This window comes from Myodes glareolus, chromosome 26 (genome assembly GCF_982192425.1).
Source record: "Myodes glareolus chromosome 26, mMyoGla1.1, whole genome shotgun sequence".
Lineage (NCBI taxonomy): Eukaryota > Metazoa > Chordata > Mammalia > Rodentia > Cricetidae > Myodes > Myodes glareolus.
The window spans coordinates 12034560-12055850 of record NC_142051.1 but is presented as its reverse complement, the minus strand read 5'-3'; the positions used below and the strand labels follow the sequence as shown (position 1 = coordinate 12055850).

At 41.0% G+C, this 21291-nt stretch overlaps 2 pseudogenes across 1 annotated transcript; one reads left to right on the top strand and one right to left on the bottom strand.

Moving 5' to 3' along the window:
• Positions 1-662: 662 nt before the first annotated feature.
• LOC148117733 (retinol dehydrogenase 16-like) overlaps positions 663-21291 on the bottom strand; it is a 46539-nt pseudogene continuing 25910 nt past the window's right edge.
• On the top strand, positions 14721-20488 carry LOC125389898 (retinol dehydrogenase 16-like; annotated as a pseudogene). Its single transcript, XR_014999771.2, has 4 exons — positions 14721-15033; positions 17031-17288; positions 18897-19060; positions 19553-20488. The product of XR_014999771.2 is annotated as a retinol dehydrogenase 16-like (transcript).

The following is a 21291-nucleotide window of genomic DNA, read 5'->3' as shown; positions in this document are numbered from 1 at the left end:
GAAAAGTGAAGAAAGTACAGTGTTTGACCCCAAATTTGCCTAGGTTACCACTGAGATTGTCACAGTCCACACACATGCCCTGTAGCCTTCTGCATCTAACCTGCGCTGTAGCCAGCTGAGTCTGTGCTGAATGGTGGAGCCAGGAAAGGCAAGCAGGAAACAAAGAAGCTTAAAGGACTACTTTACTCCCCACAATCAGCAACCACGTGAAAAGGTGAGTAATGTGTATTCAAAGTAAGTAGATATTAAAAATGAGAATATCGGGAAGACAAAATTGAAAGTGAAACTGTATATGGTCATACATATGAGAGAAGGAAATAATATTCAGTTATTGGTACAGTTGTTGGATTTTGATAGCTAGAAGAGCTAAAGTTGAGCTGAAACAAAGGCAAGATATTTAGAGTTTGTAAATAGCACATTCCCACCCCTGCAGTGGAGGCATCTGCAATGCGCCTTGGGGCTACTCTGGGGCTAGAGGAAGTTAAGGTGAAGCCCTACCATAACATATGAAGGATAGTGCTGTGGTCACCTAGGATTACTGCTGTCAACACTACCAGGAGACTCAGAATTCTAGACTCGTTTTCTTTGGTCCCAAAAACCCACTCACAGAATAACAAAAACTTCTCGTCATAGATTATTTTGATTTCTGAACTGGCCCAGTATCACAGCATCTTGGAAAGCGACAAATGCCAGTCATCACTGGAAAGAGTAGTCTGGAAGAAACCAGGCTCTATAATGGCCACCTTCACTCCAAAATAGGAGAGCTCCCTCCTGCAAGACAGACAGACATCAAGGATTTCAGAGGACTTTCTGTGAGGTCACTCAGAATCAGAGCGCAGTCACATGACAACGCCAGCCTGTGGTGAGGAGAGGCCACAAGCTTCAGACAGGTGCTGTGCAGCAGATGGGGATGAAACTCATGGTGAGGGCAATGCCTCTGCGCTTTAAATATCACCCTAAGTATTTGGTGCATGTAGCTCTCTGGCCTAAAACTAAACTCCAGGTAAGACCTGTCTATACATTCCAGGTGCAAAGGGTTACTCTTGCCCAAATCACCTCCTAAGTCTGGCCTAAGTCTGATAACAGCTCTGCTCACTGCAAGGATGGCCACAGTCTCTATCTCCTCTTTCAATTTCTCAGTTGTCAGAGTTTTTAAGATCTGGGGGGATGCCTTCTTGTGATTCTATGCAGCGAGTTGACCACTGACTATAACAAGAGTCTAGAAACTACGATATGACCTGAATGAAATGCTCAGCTCACCTCAGTAATATCCTCAAGTTGAACATCATTAAAGGTCAAGAGTCTGAACTCTTCCCAAAATATCATATGTCTGACTATGCCTAAAAAATATTCCCTTTATGCGCCTTCTGTGACAGCAGGATATTACATTTTTATGTGCATTGGTGTTTCTCCTGCATGTGTCTGTGAGGGGTCAGATCTTGGAGTCATAGACAGTTGTGAGCTGCCATGTGGGTACTGGGAATTGAACCTGGATCCTCTAGAAGAACAGCCAGTGCTCTTAGCCTCTGAGCCATGTCTCCAGCTCCAAACAGGATACTATTAACTGAACTTGGCAGAATGCAGGCACACAACTTTCATCTTGACAGATTCCTTTAATTCCAGTCCTCAGGAGATAGGTCTGTATGATTTTGAGGCCAGCCTGGTCTACATAGTGAATGCAGGCAAGTAAAGGTTACATAAACTGTGTCAGAAAGAAAGAAAGAAAGAAAGAAAGAAAGAAAGAAAGAAAGAAAGAAAGAAAGAAAGAAAGAGACAGAGAGGGGGGAGAGAGAGGGAGAGAGAGAGAGAGAGAGAGAGAGAGAGAGAGAGAGAGAGAGAACAGAAGGAAGGGAGAAAGAGAAAGAAAGAAAGAAAGAAAGAAAGAAAGAAAGAAAGAGAGAAAGAAAGAGAGAAAGAAAGGGAGAGAGAGAGAGAAAGAAAGAAAGAAAGAAAGAAAGAGAGAGAGAAAGAACAGAAGGAAGAAAGAAAGAGAGGGAGAGAGAGAGAGGAGAGGAGAGAAAGAACAGAAGGAAGAAAGAAGAGAAGGAAGGAAGAACGGAAGGAAGAAAGAAAGTAAGAACTCTTGTCTCAGCCCTTCCCTTTTAGTATGACATGAAAATGTGTTCCTGGACAATGATCACCTACCTCCAACAAGGAGACAGTTATAGAACCCCAAAACCAGAGCATGTCCTCTTCATGATGGCCTCCTAATGATCTTGATTAAATAAAACCCTGTTCCAATGATTCTCTCAGATACCCACATCCCTGTCATTACCTGAGGGAATCCAAGAATGCCTCAATGCCATACTTGGAGATGCAGTAATCACCACCAAATATAGGTATTCAACACAAGGCGCTGGAAACATTGACCACTTGGCCCTTTGCATTCCTCACTAAGGGCAGCATGCTCAGAGTCACCTTGATCATGCCCAACAGGTTCACATCCAGTATCTTTGCAAAATGCTCTTTCTTCAGGAATGCATTGAGAGTCAAGGGGATGGAGATAGGCCCAAGATTCCTAGGGACAGTGGGAAGGAGAGAGAGTCACACAGCACAGGTATAGTTATGGATGAAATGCACACTTCACAAGATAAGACAGCTTAGACATGTGTTTACTGGAGACTAGGATACAATGAAGAACACCATGGTGTTGACAGAGGTTTCTTTTCCACTAGGTAAAAAAGCATTTAGTCCCTAAGGAAACACAGAAAGACCTTCATTAATTATAAACTGGTTTGCCTATTATCTCAAGCTTCTTATTAACTCTCATAACTTACATTAGCCTATATTTATTATCTGTGTCAGCCACGTGGCTTTGTAACTGTTATCAGCAAAGCATTTTCATCTTGCTTCCTCTGCATCTGGGTGATACCTGCAGAGTGACTATTCTTCTTGCCAGAATTCTACTGTTCTTGTCACCCCACCTCTTCTTCCTGCCTGGTCACCCTGCCTATACTTCCTACCTGGCTACTGGCCAATCAGTGTTTTATTAAAAATAAGATAAGTGACAGAATAAAAGACCATTGTCCCACAGCACTTCTGTCCACTGCCTATCTTGGTATTTATTCATGCCCCACCTCTCTGCTCTCTCACCTGTTTGGTTTTATGATATATAATGGCCTTTGACATTCCTTTACCTGCTGCCAAAGGAAACATCACACCTGGAGGATCTCTTATGATCTTGCTCCTTTTACTCATATGGGAATACGTGCACGTTTCTTTAAACATGGCCATACTGTCAAGTCCCTGTCTCACCTGTGTCTCAGCATCTTGTAATCCACCTTTACAAATACAGGATTTGTGAACGCACTTAGACACAGTTTCTATCGTGCACTTGGACTCAGCACATATTTACAATAGGAATTATCAATCACTGGTCCTTAATATCTCTTAATATCAATGAACTCAATTCACCTATTAAAAGACACAGGTTAGCCTGGTGGTGGTGGCGCATGCCTTTAATCCAAGCACTCAGGAGGCAAAGGCAGGTGGATCTCTGTGAGTTCAAGGCCAGCCTGGTCAATGAAAGCCAGTTGTAGGACAGGTTCCAAAGCTATAGAGAAACTATGTCTTGAAAAACAAAACAAAACGAAACAAAGACATGTGCTAACAAAATGGATACAAAAGCAGAACCCATCCTTCTGCATACAAGAAACACATTTGAACCTCCAAGATAGACATTACCTCAGAGTAAAGGGTTGGGAAAAGATTTTCCAATCAAATGAACCTAAGAAACAACTGGTGTAGTGATCCTAATATCTGACAAAATAGACTTCAAACTCAAAATAATCAAAAGAGATGGAGAAGGACATTTCATATTCATCACAGGGAAAATCCATCACAATGAAGACTCAATTCTAACTATCTATGCCCCAAATACAAGGGTACTCACATCTGTAATAAAAACATTATTAAAGCTGAAATCATACATCAAACCCCACACACTATTAGAAGACTTCAACACTCCAATCTCACCAAGAAACAAGTCTGCCAGACAGAAACCTAACATAGAAATAAGGGATTTAACAGATGCTATGACTAAAATGGACTTAACAAACATCTGCAGAGAATTCCATCCAACCCCAAATAACATACCTTCTTCTCAGCACTGCATGGAACCTTCTCCATAATTGACCACATACTCAGTGACAAAGCAAACCTCAACAGATTAAAAAAAATGAAATAACCTCCTTATCTTATCAGATCACCGTGGTTTAAAGTTAGAATTAAAAAAAAACTAATTGCAGAAAGCCTACACACTCATGGAAATTTAACAGTTCTCAACTGAATCATCACTGGGTAAAGAAAGAAAGAAATTAAAGACTTCCTAGGATTCAGAGAAAATGAAGGCACAACATACCCAAACCAATGGAACACAGTGAAAGCAGTGTTAAGAGGAACGTTGATAGCTTTAAATACCTAAATATAGAATGTGAAGAAATCTCACACTCGTGACTTAACAGTACACTTGAAAGCTCTAGAACAAAAAAAAAGAAGAAAAGAAAAGAAAAAAAAGCAGACTCAACCCGGAGTAGTAGTCAATAGAAAATAGTCAAATTGAAGTTAAAATAAAAAAAATAAAAACAAAGAGAACAATACAAAGAATCAATGAAACAAAAAGTTGCTTCAATAAAAAAGAAAATCAATAAGACAGGCAAAACCTTATCTAAATTATCCAAAAAACAGAGAGAGAATATCCAAATTAACAAAATGAGAAATGAAAAGGAGAATAGACATAACAGCAGACATGGAAGAAATCCAGAGAATCACCAAGCTGTACTTTGAAAACTTGTTCTCCACAAAATTGGAAAATGTAAAAGAAAAGGACAACTTTCTTCACAGGTACCACACACCAAAATTAAATCTAGACCCAGTAGACAATTTAAATAGACATACAACCCCTTAGGAAATTGAAACAGTCACAAAAAGTCTCCCAACCAAAAAGAAAAGCACAGGGCCAGTTGGTGTCAATGCAGAATTTGATCAGAATTTCAAAGAACAGCTATTATCAGTACTTCTCAAATGTTCCACTCACTAGACACAAAAGGAACATTGCCATATTCTACCTCCTTCTGCTCTTCAACTGAACCTTGATAGCTCAGTCCAGTGCTCCGATGTGGGTCTCTGTCTCTATTTCCATCTGTTGCCAGATGAAGTTTCTATGATGATATTCCAGATAATCATCAGACTGACTACGGACAAGGCCAGTTCAGGCACCTTCTCCTCTATATCACAGGGTTCTAGCTGGGACATCCCTGTGGATACCTGGGAACTCCGCTAGAGCTAAGCCTCTTCCCAGCCTCATAATGGCCACCTTAATTAAGATATCTTCTTTCCTGCTCCCATATTTGTCCTTCCTCAATCTCAACCATCCCACTCCCCCAAGCTCTCCCCAACCTTCCCCTTCCTCATCAAACTAACAATGAGGGTGTTTCCAGCATCAGAGCAGTGAAGAGACAGGATGACCAGGATGTGAAAAAGTTCAGAGTCTCCAAGAGCTCCTGTGTAGTTCATGCAGACCAGGCTAGGTTCTCCTTGAAGGGAGAGGAAGACCAGGGCATGGTGTGTCACTCCTGCAATGTTAGCATTCTGCAAAGCTGAGTCAGGAGGATTGCTGTGAATGGAAGGCAAGTGTGAATATGAGGTCTCCTGGATTTACAACTCTCTCTACATACATTTGACTATATATGTGTATACATACTCACAAACACCTTCACAAAAAATCATATTTTAGAAAAAAATAATAGCAATTTTTGATATTAAAGACTATAGATTGTGAGGAGGTGATCATGAGGGCTGGACCAATCTTAGACCTTTTCTCTGGAGCATCAGGGAAATATGAGAGCTTTGGAATAGTCTTTTCGTACTCTGTGAAGATGTGTTGCTCTTATTGGTTTAATAAAGAGCTAATAGTCAATATCTAGGCAGAAAGAGGTTTTACAGGACCTGGGGACAGGGAAAAGAAAGTTCAGGAATGAGTATGGGCAGAGCTGCAAGGACACAGAGAGAAACAAGATGAACTCACAGTGCTGAAAAAAGGTAGCACCTCATGATCCAATGTCAATAAGAAATATGTGTTCATTTAAGATGTAAGAGCTAGTTAGTAATAAGCATAAGCTGTAGACCAGGTATTTATAATTAATAATATGTTTCCACCATGTTTATTAGGGAGCTTTTCTCAACAAAAAACCCTAACTCCATATGAGGATAGAAGCTGCAGCTCCAAACACTGGGCCTCACTAGGGGAATTGACAACACCAAGCACAGATCTATGATTTAAGAAGGGCATCATGATTTGACTGAGCAACGTGTAAATGGAAGGAAGTAGCCCATAAGTGGTCCACGTTCACAAGCCACACCCTTGGAGGAGCTCCTGTCTATGATTATAGCAGAGTAACACTAGAAATCATTTCACCCACTGTGTTCTTGTTTGTTTGTTTTCCAGGTCATTTTTGGCTCTGTCCTAGGTCTCTGGGTTATTGTAAAGGAAGAACTTAAAGTATTGTTTTTCTCAGATTATATGATACAATATATAAACAACTCCAAAAATTCTACCATGAAACTCATACACCTTCAGTATGGTAGCTTGATACAAGATTGACTCAGCCACCCCCAAAACACTCCATACAACAAAACAACATAAGCCCTCCCATCTACAATTAATAAAAGTGAGCTGAGAAGAAATCAGGGAAGCACCACCCTTCACAATAGTTATAGATAATATAAACTATCTTGGGGTAACTCTAACCAAGCAAGCAAAAGACCTGTATGACAATAACTTTGAGTCTTTGAAGAATGAAATTGAAGAAGATATCAGAAGATGAAAAGAGCCTCTATGCTTACGAATTGGTAGTTTTAATATAGTAAAAGTGGCCATTTTGCGAAAGCAATCTATAGATTCAATGCAGTCCTCATCAAAATTCCAACACAATTCTTTCCAGACCGTACCAAGGTCTTGGTAGATCCGTATCAAGACGGATCCTAGTTGAAAAAAAGAAAGCATCTTCAACAAATGATGCTGGCATACATAACTGGATGTCGCCTTGGAGAAGAATGAAAATAGATCCATATGTATTCCCATACATAAAACTCGAGTCCACATGTGTCAATGATCTCAACATAAATTCAGTTACATTCAACCTGATAGAAGAGAAAGTGGGAAATAGCCTTGAACGCATGAGCACAGGAGACCATTTCCTGAATATAATCCCAGTAGCACAGACACTGAAAGGAACAATAAATGGTACCTCCTAAAACCGAGGAGCTTATGTATGGCATATGTATGGATATGGTCAATATGACAAAAGGGTAGTCTACAGAATGAAAAAAGAAATTCACCAAGTCCACAACTGACAGAGGGCTGATCTCCAAAATATATAAAGAACTCAAAAAACTAAACACTTAAAAATAAGAAAAACTAATTAAAAATTGGGGTAGAGTTCTAAACAGAGAATTCTCAACAGAAGAGACTCAAATGGCCAAAAGACATTTAAGGAAATGTTCAACATCTTTAACTATCAGGGAAATGTAAATCAAAACAACTCTGAGATTCGTCTTACACAATTTAGAATGGCTAAGATCAAAAACTCTGATGACAGCATATGCTAGAGAGGACGTGGAGTAAGGGGAACACTAGTCCATTGCTGGTGGGAGTGAAAGCTCATACAGCCACTTTGGAAATCACTATGGCAATTTCTCAGAAAATTTAGAATCAGTCTACCTCAAGACTCAGCAATATCACTCTTGTGTACCTACCCAAAGGATGTACAATCATATCACAAGGGCATTTGCTCAGTTTTGTTGAAGATGCTTTCTTTTTTTCATTGTACAATTTTGGCTTCTTTGTCAAAAATCAGGTGTTTATTGGTGTATGGATTAATATCAGGGTCTTCAATCAGATTCCATTGATCCATGTGTCTGTTTTTATGCCAATATGAAGCTGTTTTATTATTGTAGCTCTATAGTAGAGCTTGAAGTCAAGGATGCTGATGCCTCTGGAAGCTCCTTTATTGTACAGGACTGTTTTGGCTATCCTGAGTTTTTTATTTTTCCATATGCAGCTGAGTATTGTTCTTTCAAGCTTTGTGCAGAATTGTGTTGGAATTTTGATGGGATTGCATTGAATATGTAGATCGCTATTGGTAAGATTGTCATTTTTATTATGCTGATCCCACCTACCCAAGAGTATGAGAGATCTTTCCATCTTCTGATTTCTCCTTTAATTTCTTTCTTCAAAGACTTAAAGTTCTTGTCACACAGGTCTTTTACTTGTTTAATTAAAGTTACCCCAAGATATTTTATGTTATTTATGACTTTTGGAAAGGTTGATGTTTCTGTGATATCTTTCTCAGCCCATTTATCATTTATATATAGGAGGACTAATGGTGTTTGTTTGTTTGGTTGGTTGGTTTTGCGTTTTTTGTATCCTGCCATATTACAACCATATTACTAAAGGCGTTATCAGCAGTAGGAGCTCCCAGGATGGATTCTTGGAGTCACTTATGTAAACTATCATATTATCAGTAAATAGTGCCAGTTTAAAGTCTTTTCCAATTTGTCTCTCCTTGATCTCCTTTTGTTGACTTACTGCTCTAGCTAGAATTTGGTAAAATATTTAAATAGATATGGAGAGAGTGGACAACCTTGTCTTGTTGCTGATTTTAGTGGGATTGCTTTGAGTTTCTCTCTATTTAATTTGATGTTGGCTGTTGGCTTTCTGTATATTACCTTTGTCATGTTTAGGTATCCCTGATCTCTCCAAGACCTTTATCATGAAGGGGTGCTGGATTTTGTCAAATGCTTTTTCAGGATCTAATGAGATGATCATGTGTTCTCTTTCTTTCAGTTTAATTATATTTTGGATTATATTGATAGATTTTCGTATGTTGAACATCCCTGCATCTCTCGGCTGCAGCCTGGAATTTAATTTTTTGTTGTAGTATTCTGTTCTTGGAATCTATTTTCCAGTAATTTTAAAAATTTTTTTAGGATTTAATTATATTTTTTTCTTTTTTTAATTATTAAAAAATTTCTGCCTCCTACCTACCTCCAATTTTCCTCCCCCTCTTCCCATTCCCCTCCCCCTCCCTCTCCAGTCCAAAGAGCAATCAGGGTTCCCTGCCCTGTGGGAAGTCCAAGGTTCTCCCCACTCCATCCAGGTCCAGGAAGGTGAGCAACCAAACAGACTAGACTCCCACAAAGTCAGTACATGCAGTAGGATCAAAACCCAGTGCCATTGTCCTTGGCTTTTCAGTCAGCCCTCATTGTCCACCCCATTCAGAGAGTCCAGTTTGATCCCATGCTTTTACAGTCCCAGTCCAGCTGGCCTTGGTGAGCTCCCATTAGATCAGCCCCACCGTCTCAGTGGGTGGGAGCACCCCTCACGGTCCTGACTTCCTTGTTCATGTTGTCCCTCCTTCTGCTCCTCATTTGGGCCTTGGGAGTTCAGTCCAGTGCTCCATTGTGGGTCTCTTTCTCTATCTCCATCCATCGCCAGATGAAGCTTCTATGGTGATATGCAAGATATTCATCAGTGTGGCTATAGGATAGGGTACTTCAGGCTCCCTCTCCTCAGTTGCCCAAGGAACTAGTTGGGGACATCTCCATGGACACCTGGGAACCCCTGTAGAGTCAAGTCTCTTGCCAACCCTAAAATGACTCCCTTAATTAAGATATCTTCTTCCCTGCTCCCATATCCACGCTTCCTTCATCCCAACCATTCCATTCCCCCACAGTCTCCCCATCCTCCCCTTCTCACTTTTCTCTCCCAATGTCCCCTTACCCCCACCCTACCCCAACCCCAAGATCCCAATTTTTGCCTGGCAGTCTAGTTTACTTCCAATATCCATGAGGATAGCTGTATGTTTTTCTTTGGGTTCATCTTCTTATTTAGCTTCTCTAGGAACATGAATTATGGGCTCACTGACCTTTATTTATGGCTAGAATCCACTTATGAGTGAGTGCACACCATATTCATCTTTTTGAGTCTGGGTTACCTCACTCAGAATAGTGTTTTCTATTTCCATCCATTTGCATGCAAAATACAAGATCATTGTTTTTTTTACTGCTGAGTAGTACTCTAATGTGTATATATTCCAAACTTTCTTTATCCTTCTTCCATTGAAGGGCATCTAGGTTGTTTCCAAGCACTGGCTATTACAAATAATGCTGCTATGAACATAGTTGAACACTATGAACACCTAATTTTCAACAAGGGAAAATTTTATACTTGTAAAAGTATACAATGGAAGAAAGAAACCATCTTCAACAAATGGTGTTGGCATAACTGGATGTCAACCTGTAGAAGAATGAAAATAGATCCATATCTATCACCATGCACAAAACTCAAGTCCAAATAGATTAAAGACCTCAATATCAATCTGAACACACTGAACCTGAAAGAAGAGAAAGTGGGAAGTACTCTACAACACATGGGCACAGGAGACCACTTCCTACGTAGAACCCCAGCAGCACAGACATTAAGGGCAACATTGAATAAATAGGACCTCCTGAAACTGAGAAGCTTCTGTAAAGCAAAGGAAACTGTCATTAAGACAAAAAGGCTACCTACTGACTGGGAGAAGATCTTCACCAACCCCACAACAGAAAAAGGTCTGATCTTCAAAATCAACTCAAGAAACTAGACTTTAAAATGCTAATTAACCCAATTAAAAAATGGGGCACTGAACTGAACAGAGAATTCTCAGCAGAAGTTCAAATGGCCAAAAGACACTTAAGGTCATGCTCAACCTCCCTAACAATCAGGGAAATGAAAATCAAAACAACTCTGAGATACCATCTTACACCTGTCAGAATGACTAAAATCAAAAACACCAATGATAGCCTTTGCTGGAGAGGATGTGGAGTAAGGGGAACACTCATCCATTGCTGGTGGGAATGCAAACTTGTGCAGCCACCTTGGAAATCAGTGTGGCGGTTTCTCAGGAAATTCTGGATCAACCTACCACAGGATCCAGCAATATCACTCTTGGGAATATATCCAAGAGATGCCCAATCATATTTTCCAGTATTTTATTGAGTATTTTTGTTTATTAAAATACTCAACACAATAAAATACTCACGAGGGAGATTGGTTTGTAATTCTCTTTTTTTGTTGTGTCTTTGTATAATTTGGGTATCAGCATGACCTTGTAAAAAGAGTTTGGCAATAATCCTTCTATTTCTACTGAGTGGAACAGTTTGACGAGTATTGATATTAGCTCTTCTTTGAAATTCTGATCAAATTCTGCACTGAAACCATCTGGCCCTAGGCTTTTCTTTTTGGTTGGAAAACTTTTGATGATTGTTTCTATTTCCTAAGGGATTGTATGTCTATTTAAATTGTCCACCTGGTCCTGATTTAATTTTAGTATGTGGTGCCTTGAATAAAGTTGTCCTTTTCTTTTACATTTTCCAATTTTGTGAAGAAGAAGTTTTCAAAGTACAGCCTGGTGATTCTCTGGATTTCCTCCATGTCTGTTGTTATATCTTTCTTTTCATTTCTGATTTTTTTAATTCGGATATTCTCTCTCTATTTTTTGGATCATTTGGATAGGGTTTGTCTGAATTGTTGATTTTCTTGAAGAACCAACTTTTTGTTTCGTTGATTCTTTGTATTGTTATCTTTGTTTCTATTTTGTTGATTTTAGCTTCAATTTAATTTTTTCCTGTAGACTACTCCTCTTTGGTGAGTCTGCTTCTCTTTGTTCTAGAGCTTTCAAGTGTACTGTTAAATCACGAGGGCGAGATATCTCCACATTCTTTATGCAGACACTTAGTGCTATGAACTTTCCTCTTTCATAATGTCCCATCAGTTTGGGTATGTTGTACCTGTATTTTCACTGAATCCTAGGAAGTCTTTTCTTTCTTTCTTTCTTTCTTTCTTTCTTTCTTTCTTTCTTTCTTTCTTTCTTGACTCAGTGATGATTCAGTTGAGAACTGTTAAATTTCCATGCATTTGCAGGCTTTCTGCAATTAGCTTTGTTGTTGAATTCAAACTTTAAATCATGGAGATCTGATAAGATACAGGGGGTTATTTCAATTTTTTTTATTCTGCTGAGGTTTTATTTCTTACTGAGTAAGTTGTCAATTTTCGAAAAGGTTCCACGCAGTGCTGAGAAGAAGGTATATTATTATCTGTTGAGTTGGAATGTTCTGTAGATTTCTGTTAAGTCCATTTTAGTCATAACATCTGTTAAATCCCTTATTTCTAAGTTAGGTGTCTGTCTGGCAGACCTGTTCCTTGGTGTGATTGGGGTGTTGAAGTCTTCTACTATTAGTGTGTGGGTTTGATGTATGATTTTAAGCTATATGATATTTTTATTACAGATGTGGGTGTCCCAGTATTTGGGGCATAGATAGTTAGAACTGATACTTCATCTTGATGGATTTTCCCTATGATAAATATGAAATGTCCTTCTCCATCTCTTTTGATTAATTTGAGTTTGAAGTCTATTTTGTCAGATATTAGGATAGCTATACCAGTTGTTTCTTAGGTCCATTTGATTGGAAAATCTTTTCCCAACCCTTTACTTAGAGGTAATGTCTATCTCTGAGGTTGGGGTGTGTTTGTTGTATGCAGAAGGATGGGTTCTGCTTTTGTATCCATTTTGTTAGCCAGTGTCTTTGTTTTGTTTTATTTTTCAAGACAGGGTTTCTCTGTAGCTTTGAAACCTGTCCTACAACTAGCTCTTGAAGACCAGGGTGGCCTTGAACTCATAGAGACTCACCTGCCTTTGCCTACTGAGTGCTTGGATTAAAAGTCATGTGCCACCACCACCAGGCTGGTCCGTGTCTTTAAATAGGTGAATCAAATCCATTGATACTAAAGATATTAATGACAAGTGATTGTTAATTTCTGTTACATTTGGTTTTGTTGTTAGTGGTGGTTGTGTTTCTGTGTTTCTCTTCTTTAGTCTTTGCTGGTGTGAGGTGTGAATTATTCTGTTGCCTGTGTGTTTGTGGGTTCAGCAAACTTCCTTGGATTGCAGTTTCCCTTCTAGTACTTTCTGTAGGGTGGAATTTGTGGATATCATTTAAATCTAATTTTGTCATGGAAAACCTTGTTTTCTCCATCTATGGTGATTGAAAACTTTACTGGGTATAGTAGACTAGTCTGACATCTGTGGTCTCTTAGTGTCTGTAGCACATCTGCCCAGAACCTACTGGCTTTCAGTGTACCCACTGAGAAGTCAGGTGTAATTCTGATAGGTCTGTCTTTATATATTACTTGACCTTTTTCCATTGCAGGTCTTAGTATTCTTTCTTTATTCTGTGTGTTCAGTGTTTTTATTATTATATGGTGAGAGGACTTTCTTTTTTGATCCAGTCTATTTGGAATTCTGTAAGTCTCTTGTACCTTCGTAGTCATATCCTTGTTTAGGTTGTGAAATTTTTCTTCTATGACTTTTAAAATATGTTTCTGTGCTTTTGGTTGGTACTTCTCTTTTTTCTTCAATTCCTATTATTACGTTTAATCTTTTCACTGTGTCCCAGATTTCTTGGATGTTTTGTGTTGGGAATTTATTGGGTTTGCCATTTTCTTTGACCAATGACCCTATTTCTTCGGTTGTATCTTCAAGGCCTGATATTCCCTCTTCCATCTCTTGTGATCAGCTGGTTATGCTTGCATCTGTAGTTCCTGTTCCTTTACCCAGATTTTCCATTTCCAGAAGTCCCTCGATTTGTATTTTATTATTGCTTTTATTTCAATTTTTAAGTGTTGGACTGTTTTTTTCACTTGTTTGATTGTTTTTCTTAGTTTTCTTGGCTTTCTTTAAGGGATTTTTTTTTTATTCCTTCCAATTTTTTGCTTGTATTTTCCTCTGTTTCTTTAATGGAATTTTTATTTCCTCTTTAAGGGCCTCTATCATCTTCATAAAATTATTTGTGAGGTTGTTTTCTTCTGCTTCATCTGTGTTGGGATGTTCAGGTCTTGCTGGTGTAGAACCTCTAGTTTCTGCTGCTGCCATTGTGCTCTTTCTGTTGTTGAATGTGTTCTTACTCTGCCTTCTGCCATCTCTTCCTTCTAGTCGGTGCAGGTGGAGCCTGTACCTCTGTGGGTCAACCTTCCAATTTATATTTGTCCCTCTTTCTTCCAAGGCAACTGCTGTACCAGGAAGTCACCAGTCTGCCCTGGCATCTCTTCAGCCTCTCCTAAATCTCTAGAAACATGAAGTGCAGCTTTGTTTTCTGAGGGGAGATTCTGGCTGAGGAGCCTGAGGAGGAGACCTGAATGCTGAGCAGGAGTTCCTTGTAAATTGTGTTCTGAGTCCCAGCACCTAAGTATTGTTCACAAATACTTGTTCACAAATCCTGCATTATGGATGTGGAGTGCAAGATGCTGAGACACAGGTGAGGCAGGGACTTGACTGTATGGGCATGAGTAAGGAAACGTGCATGTATTCCCATATGAGTAAAAGGAGCAAAGATCAAATGAGGATGGAGGTGTGTTACTGAATAGACAGTGATGTTTCCTTTGGCAGCAGGTAAAGGACTGACAAAGGCCATTAGATATCATAAAACCAAAAAGGTGAAAGAACAGAAAAGTGAGGCATGAATAAATACCAAGATAGGCAGTGTACAGAGAACCAAGTGTGGACTTTTTGCTAGAAGCCTTCATTCCTCTGAGTCTCCTGAGTCCTTTGTGCCTACTTTGTCCTCTGTAAATAGGGGCCTGGTTCTCTCTGTCCCATACTGTCTGTTCCTGTCCTTCGAAAGCTATGTTGCTCCACCTGGTGGGTCTAGTGAGCCTGTGGACCCTCCTGCGCTTGATCAGGGAGAGGCAGGTGGTGAGCCATCTCCAAGACAAACATGTCTTTATCACAGGCTGTGATTCGGGCTTTGGGAACCTACTGGCCAGATAGCTGGACAGGAAAGGCATGAGGGTGCTGGCTACATGCCTGACGGAGAAGGGAGCCGAGGAGCTGAGAAGCAAGACATCAGACAGGCTGGTGACAGTGATCTTTGATGTCACCAAGATAGAGAGTATTGTAGCAGTCACTCAGTGGGTGAAGGAGCGTGTTGGGAACAGAGGTAACATTGAGATCCCTGCCTATGTCTGTTGGTTTGACTCAGTGTTTTAAAGGGCCTCCTGGGTACACTCCCTAGAAATTTGCTTTATGTAGGTTGGGGCACTGGAAGTACCAGAGACTCCTGCACTCCCCTGAACATCACCTGAGCACTTTCTCTCTCTAGCCCCTACCTGCTGTCTCTCAATCTCTTTGTTCTTGAAAAGAAGTTGCCCTTTGGAGAATTCACTTTCTCACCTTCCTGCCTATACTCTGTCCCCTTCTCTAGGTAGACAATCTAGATTGCTGGATGCTTACAGCAGGATCCCTTTTTGGAGCAGAGGATGGGACTTGTCCCTGGGCTATGTGTGCGGGGATCTGGGACCACACTTATGTGGAGCTCCTGTGTCAGCACCATCCTTGCTCTGACTTGTCACCTGTCATCCTCTGTGGAGGGATACAAGACTGCTTCTGTGTAGAGCGGCCATGACAAGATTCAGGACTGATTAGGGAAAGTAAGATAGAAGTTACACTTCCTTCATCAAGCTGACAGTGTTCATTGTGATGGCACAGAAGACCACCCTTGGTTTGAAAGAAATCTAGGAATAAGTTGAAAACATGGTGATTGTTCTAATTACTAGGGCATGTTAAACAAGAAAATTTAACCTATAATTTAGCACCCAGTGCATAAAAACTGGTAACTATTTCACCGGTGTGCATAAAGTAAATGCATTCTTTTCAATTAGAAAGGTGAGCAATTTTTACCTCGACATTTCTTTGATAATTTTACTTTTAAAACATGGTTTCTCTGTTTCTTGACTGTTCTGAAACTCTGTAGGCCAAGCTGGCCTCCAACTCAGAGATCAGTCCTCTTGTGTCTTCCAACTGCTGGGATAAAAGGCGTGTGCTTCCACAGCCTGGTTGTATGGTAATATTTAACCAATTAAAAAAAATCTAACCATCAAGAAAGCCCCACTAATGTAACCATATCTTGGGGTCAGATTCTTGGATTGTTTGGTGCATTTGTGTTTGGTTTAGCTTGAGTTTTTAGGATAGGAAATGGATACTGACTGGCCTTGAACTCACGACACTTCTGCCTCAGACCCTCCTGTACCAGGATTGCAGGTCTGTGCCACCACCCACATCTTGTTCCCTGCATTTATGATCATGAGAACTGTCCTGGTACTCAGTTTTCTGAACTTGTGGTGGGATCCTAGCAATAAAATATCTCAGTTAAACAGTTTGTGTTTCCAGCAGGATAAGGTATGGGTTTGGAGTGAGGTGGCACATGATTTTGTGGGTCAATTCTTCAAAACCAGTAAGCACCACAATAGCAGGAAGTATCTTGGAAAACTATGCCCACATTCCCCTAAAACATTGACTATGAATATTTATCTTTGTTTATAGAGTGCTGGTTACAAGATGCTATGGATAATGGTCTGGACAAAAAGCTAAACAAGCTATTAGATTCAGAGTTCTTGTTTTAAAAAAGGAGGGAGGAAATGCTGAGGGACAATGGTCTTTTATCCTGTCGCTTTTCTTATTTTTAATAAAAATCTGATTGGCCAATAGCCAGGCAGGAAGTCTAGGCTGGGTGACCAAGCAGAATGTAGAGGTGGCGTGATGGGAACAGGAGAATTCTGGGAAGAGGAAAGGTCACTCTGAAGCCATCACCCAGATGCAGATGAAGCAAGATGAAAATGCTTTGATGATAATAGGTACCAAGTCCTGTGGCTAACACAGGCAATAATTATGGGCTAATGTAAGTTATAAGAGTTACTAAGAAGCATGAGATATTAGGCTAACCAGATTATAATTAATGTGGAACTTTGTGAGTTTTTTTGGGGACTGAATGGCTGTGGGACCTGGTGGGACAGAAACCTCTGTCAACACTATGCCATTCTTAATCGTGTCCTAGTCTCCAGTAAACACATGTCTAAGCTGTCTTATCTTGTAGTGTGTGCATTTCATTCACAACTATACCTGTGCTGGGTGACTCTTTCTCCTTCCCACTGTCCCCAGGACTCTGGGGCCTGGTCAACAATGCTGGCATCTCCATCCCTTCGACTCTCAATGAGTTCCTGAAGAAAGAACATTTTGCAAAGATACTGGATGTGAACCTGTTGGGCATGATTGAGGTGACTCTGAGAATGATGCATTAGTGAGAAAGGCAAAGGGCCGTGTGGTCAACGTTTCCAGCATCTTGGGTCGATTGTGTTTGTTTGGTGGTGGTTGCTGCATCTCCAAGTATGGTGTAGAGGCCTTCTCGGACTCCATCAGGTAATGACAGGGATGTGGGTATCTGAGAGAATCATTGGAATAGGGTTTTATTTAATCAAGACAATTACGAGGCCATCGTGAAGAGGACATGCTCTGGTTTTGGGGTTCTATAACTGTCTCATTGTTGGAGGTAGGTGATTATTCTCCAGGAATACATTTTCAAGTCTCCAGTAAGAGCAGTCTGAGGCAGGAGTTATTCATTTATTCATTTATGTATGTATGTATGTATGTATGTATTTATGTTTAATTTATTTTAGACACAATGTATGTAACCTTGACTGGCCTATAATTCACTATGTAGACCAGGCTGGCCTCAAACTCATACAGACCTCCCTCCTGAGGACTGGAAAGAAAGGAATCTGTCAAGATGAAAGTTGTGTGCCAGCATCCTGCCAAGTTCAATTAATTGTAACCTGCTTAGAGTTGGAGACATGGCTCAGTGTCTATGAGCACTGGCTGTTCTTCTAGAGGATCCAGGTTTAATTTCCAGGACTCACATGGCAGCTCACAACTGTCTATGACTCCAAGATATGACCCCCTCTATTAGACACACATGCAGGAGAAACACCAATGCACATAAATATGTGATATCCTGCAGTAGTAGAAAGTACAAAAGGGGATATTTTCTAGGCATAGTCAGACGTATGATATTTGGGGAAGAGTCCAGACTCTTGACCTTTAATGATGTTCAGCTTGAGGATGTCCTTGTGGTGGGCTGAGAATCTCATTCAGCTCATATCGTAGTTTCTCGACTCTTGTTATACTCTGTGGTCAACTGAATATAGAATCACAAGAAGGCTTTCCCCCAACCCTTAAAATCTCTGACAACTGAGAAATTGAAAGAGGAGAGAGAGACTGTGGCCATCTTTGCAGTGAGCAGAACAGTTATCAGACTTAGAGTCCTAGAGAAAGGAGCCAAGTGGGAACCTAGCAGCCTGGTGAGGAGGCCTGTTGTGGAAAGTGGTCAGTCTTAGGCTCTGTGTGTCCACTGAATGTGCTGCTGTCTGCTACATGACAAAAGGATAAGTCATGTGATACAGGCAGGAGGCTGAGTTGGTGGGCACATGCAGACATGTAGGGAGCATGAGAATCACAGACAAGCATGTACTTCATGATCTTCACAAGTCAAATAGGAAGAGAGTGAATCAGGGGAGCCATGTGTGCCATGCAGCCTGTCAGATGTAGAGAATGGGGGGATGGGAAATGTGAGAGGCACTAAGAAAGTGGCCAGAGAGTTTTTCCAGGAAGATGCCTGCAGGAGCCATGGCCCAGCTGGACTGAGACGGGTTGGGAAGGTTCAAACCTAAGGGTGAGGAGGAGAAGGAGGTGTCTTGTGCAAGGGTAATCCTTTGCACCTGGAATGTATAGACAGGTGTTACCTGGAGTCTAGTTTTAGGCCAGAGAGCTACATACACCAAGTACTTAGGGTGACATTTAAAGTGCAGAGGCATTGCCCTCACCATGAGTTCATCCCCATCTGCTGCACAACACCTGTCTGAAGCTTGTGGCCTCTCCTCTCCACAGGCTCTCATTGTCATGTGACTGTGCTCTGGTTCTGAGTGACCTCACAGAAAGTCCTCTGAAGTCCTTGACGTCTCTATCTTGCAGGAGGGAGCTCTCCTATTTTGGAGTGAAGGTGGCCATTATAGAGCCTGGTTTCTTCCAGACTGCTATTTCCAGTAGTGACAGTCATGTGTCACATAACAAGATGCTGTGGGACCAGGCCAGCTCAGAAGTCAAAGAGATCTATGACGAGAAGTTTTTGTCATCCTGTGAGTGGGTTTTGGGGAACCAAAGAAAACAAGTTTAGACTTCTGAGTTTCCTGTTGATGTTGACAGCAGTCACCCTAAGGTGTTTCTTCTTAAAATGAGCATGTTTAGCTCTGTTTTCTTGGTACAGGGTGGTCATCTCTCCACAGAAAGTGATCTTGACTTCTAGAACATTAGGAGTTGTTTCATTCAGATTCCTTATTATTATGACATGAAAGTGAAGCCAGAGTCAAAAGCAGTGACTTTCCCTGAGCTTGGACTTGTCTCCACTCTTGCAGAGACAAGAGAGTTCTCTGAACGGAGACCCCGGTGGAGCATGTGTGCGGTTCCTCCTTGAAGCTGGGCTGTGTCCTCCTGACAACCTCAGACAGACTAGGCTTGGGCATGGCTTCAGATATGGGCAGCTTGGGCTCTAGTGAGGCTTTCCTCCACGTTGATCTAGAGCAGGAGTGGTAGAGATAATCACCTCCTGAATCCTTTCTTCTTTTGCATAGATGAAAGAAGAATAAAGTTATTGGACAAACTGTCCAACACGGACCTATCCTTGGTGACAGACTGCATGGAGCTTGCGCTGACTTCCTGCCACCCCCGGATCCGATACTCAGCTGGTTGGGATGCCAAGCTCTTCTACATCCCTGTGAGCTACCTGCCCACCCGTCTTGCAGATGTCGTCTTATTCTGAACCTCTACAAAGCCTGAAAATGCTCTGTGAAGGCTGCATCTGTTTCCATAGTTGTGGGTATAAGAGTGCGGTGTGAGAAAGAGGATCCTCAGAAGACAGGTGCTGGGCCTGGGACAAACTTGTCATTGGGAGGGACATCCCCAGGTGCCTGACTTGTCTTTCTTTGGTATGTCCATAGAGAACATAGACTCACAGGAAAAGCTTATATGTTCATGCAATGATTTCAATCTTGTTAAAAATAAAAAAATCACCTTCCATGTATCAGGGTCATCCATTTTACTTAATTTAAAAATCTATTATTTGTTTGTCTGCTTGTGTATCTATATTGCATGTGTGTAGGAATACCCATAGAGTCCAGATGATTGATTTTCCTGAATCTGAATGTACAGGCTATTGTGAATCACCTAACTGTGGAGTTGGGAATACAATTTAGGTCTTCTAGTCTACCACCTGTCCCTATGGCTAAACTCCTTATTTATGTTTTTACTTCATTATCTATTTTGAGAGAAGCTCTCACTATGCCACACTGTTGGGTTCCTAGAGGACAGGCCTTCACACCCCCACTTGGGTTGTTTTGCACTCTTGTGGTTGGTTTTTCCAAAAACAAGAGCAAAAACAAGAACAAAACCATCTGTTGTTTTCAGCAATGTTTCTAAAGGTGTTTATTCCTACAGTGATGAGCTTCTTGCATATGCTGGTTCAGCATCCCCTGTTGAGGGCTATATATATTGTGTGAGAAAGTGGAATAAAGGCTCATCTACAGAACCTGAAGTGTGCTGTGTGTTAATCCCTATGTCCCTCACTCTGAAAAACAATGGTTGCCGTACTGGCGTGGCAAAGAGGAGGCCCCACCGAGATCTGAGAAAGAAGGGGCACTGGATGGGGTCATCCTAGGCTGGTAAGGATGGATTGGGGTAAAAATGGGATCTACAAGTAGTAAGAGAGACCTGATATATCAGATAGCTAAATTGTTAGAGCAACAAGGAACCATGGTCAAACAGAGAACTATAGAGGATTTTCTTAAGAATATAGCCACAGCAAGCCAATGGTTTTGACAGGTGGAGGTTTCAACATCTCTGACTGGAAACAGATAAAAAGAGATTTGCAGAAACAATTGCAAAAGGAGGGTGCCGATAGTGTCCCTATATCTACCTTTTCGCTATGGTGCCTGGTTCGCGATGCCCTGCTTACTGATAACGTGAAAGTGAGACTGGAGGTTGCCAGGGTTAAAGAAATACTTGAGGAAATACAGGAGGAGGAGACTTGCCAGTCCATAGGATCGGTGGAGGAGTTGCACAAACACCGAAAGGAAATCTCAGGGGTACCAGGGGGAACTTTGGAATCTGGCACAGGACCAGGGCTAGCTCCAAAAGTCTGCACCCTTTTGGGTGCAAAACTAGATAGTAATAACCTCTGAGACAGAAAATGGGGAAGACAGCCTTAGCTATAGTGCAGAGAATAGTTTATCTGATGAGGAAGAACAGCTAATGCAGGAAATTAAGGGACTTCAGAAAAGGCTGACATGCTGTAGGGCGAAGAATTTCTTATGTG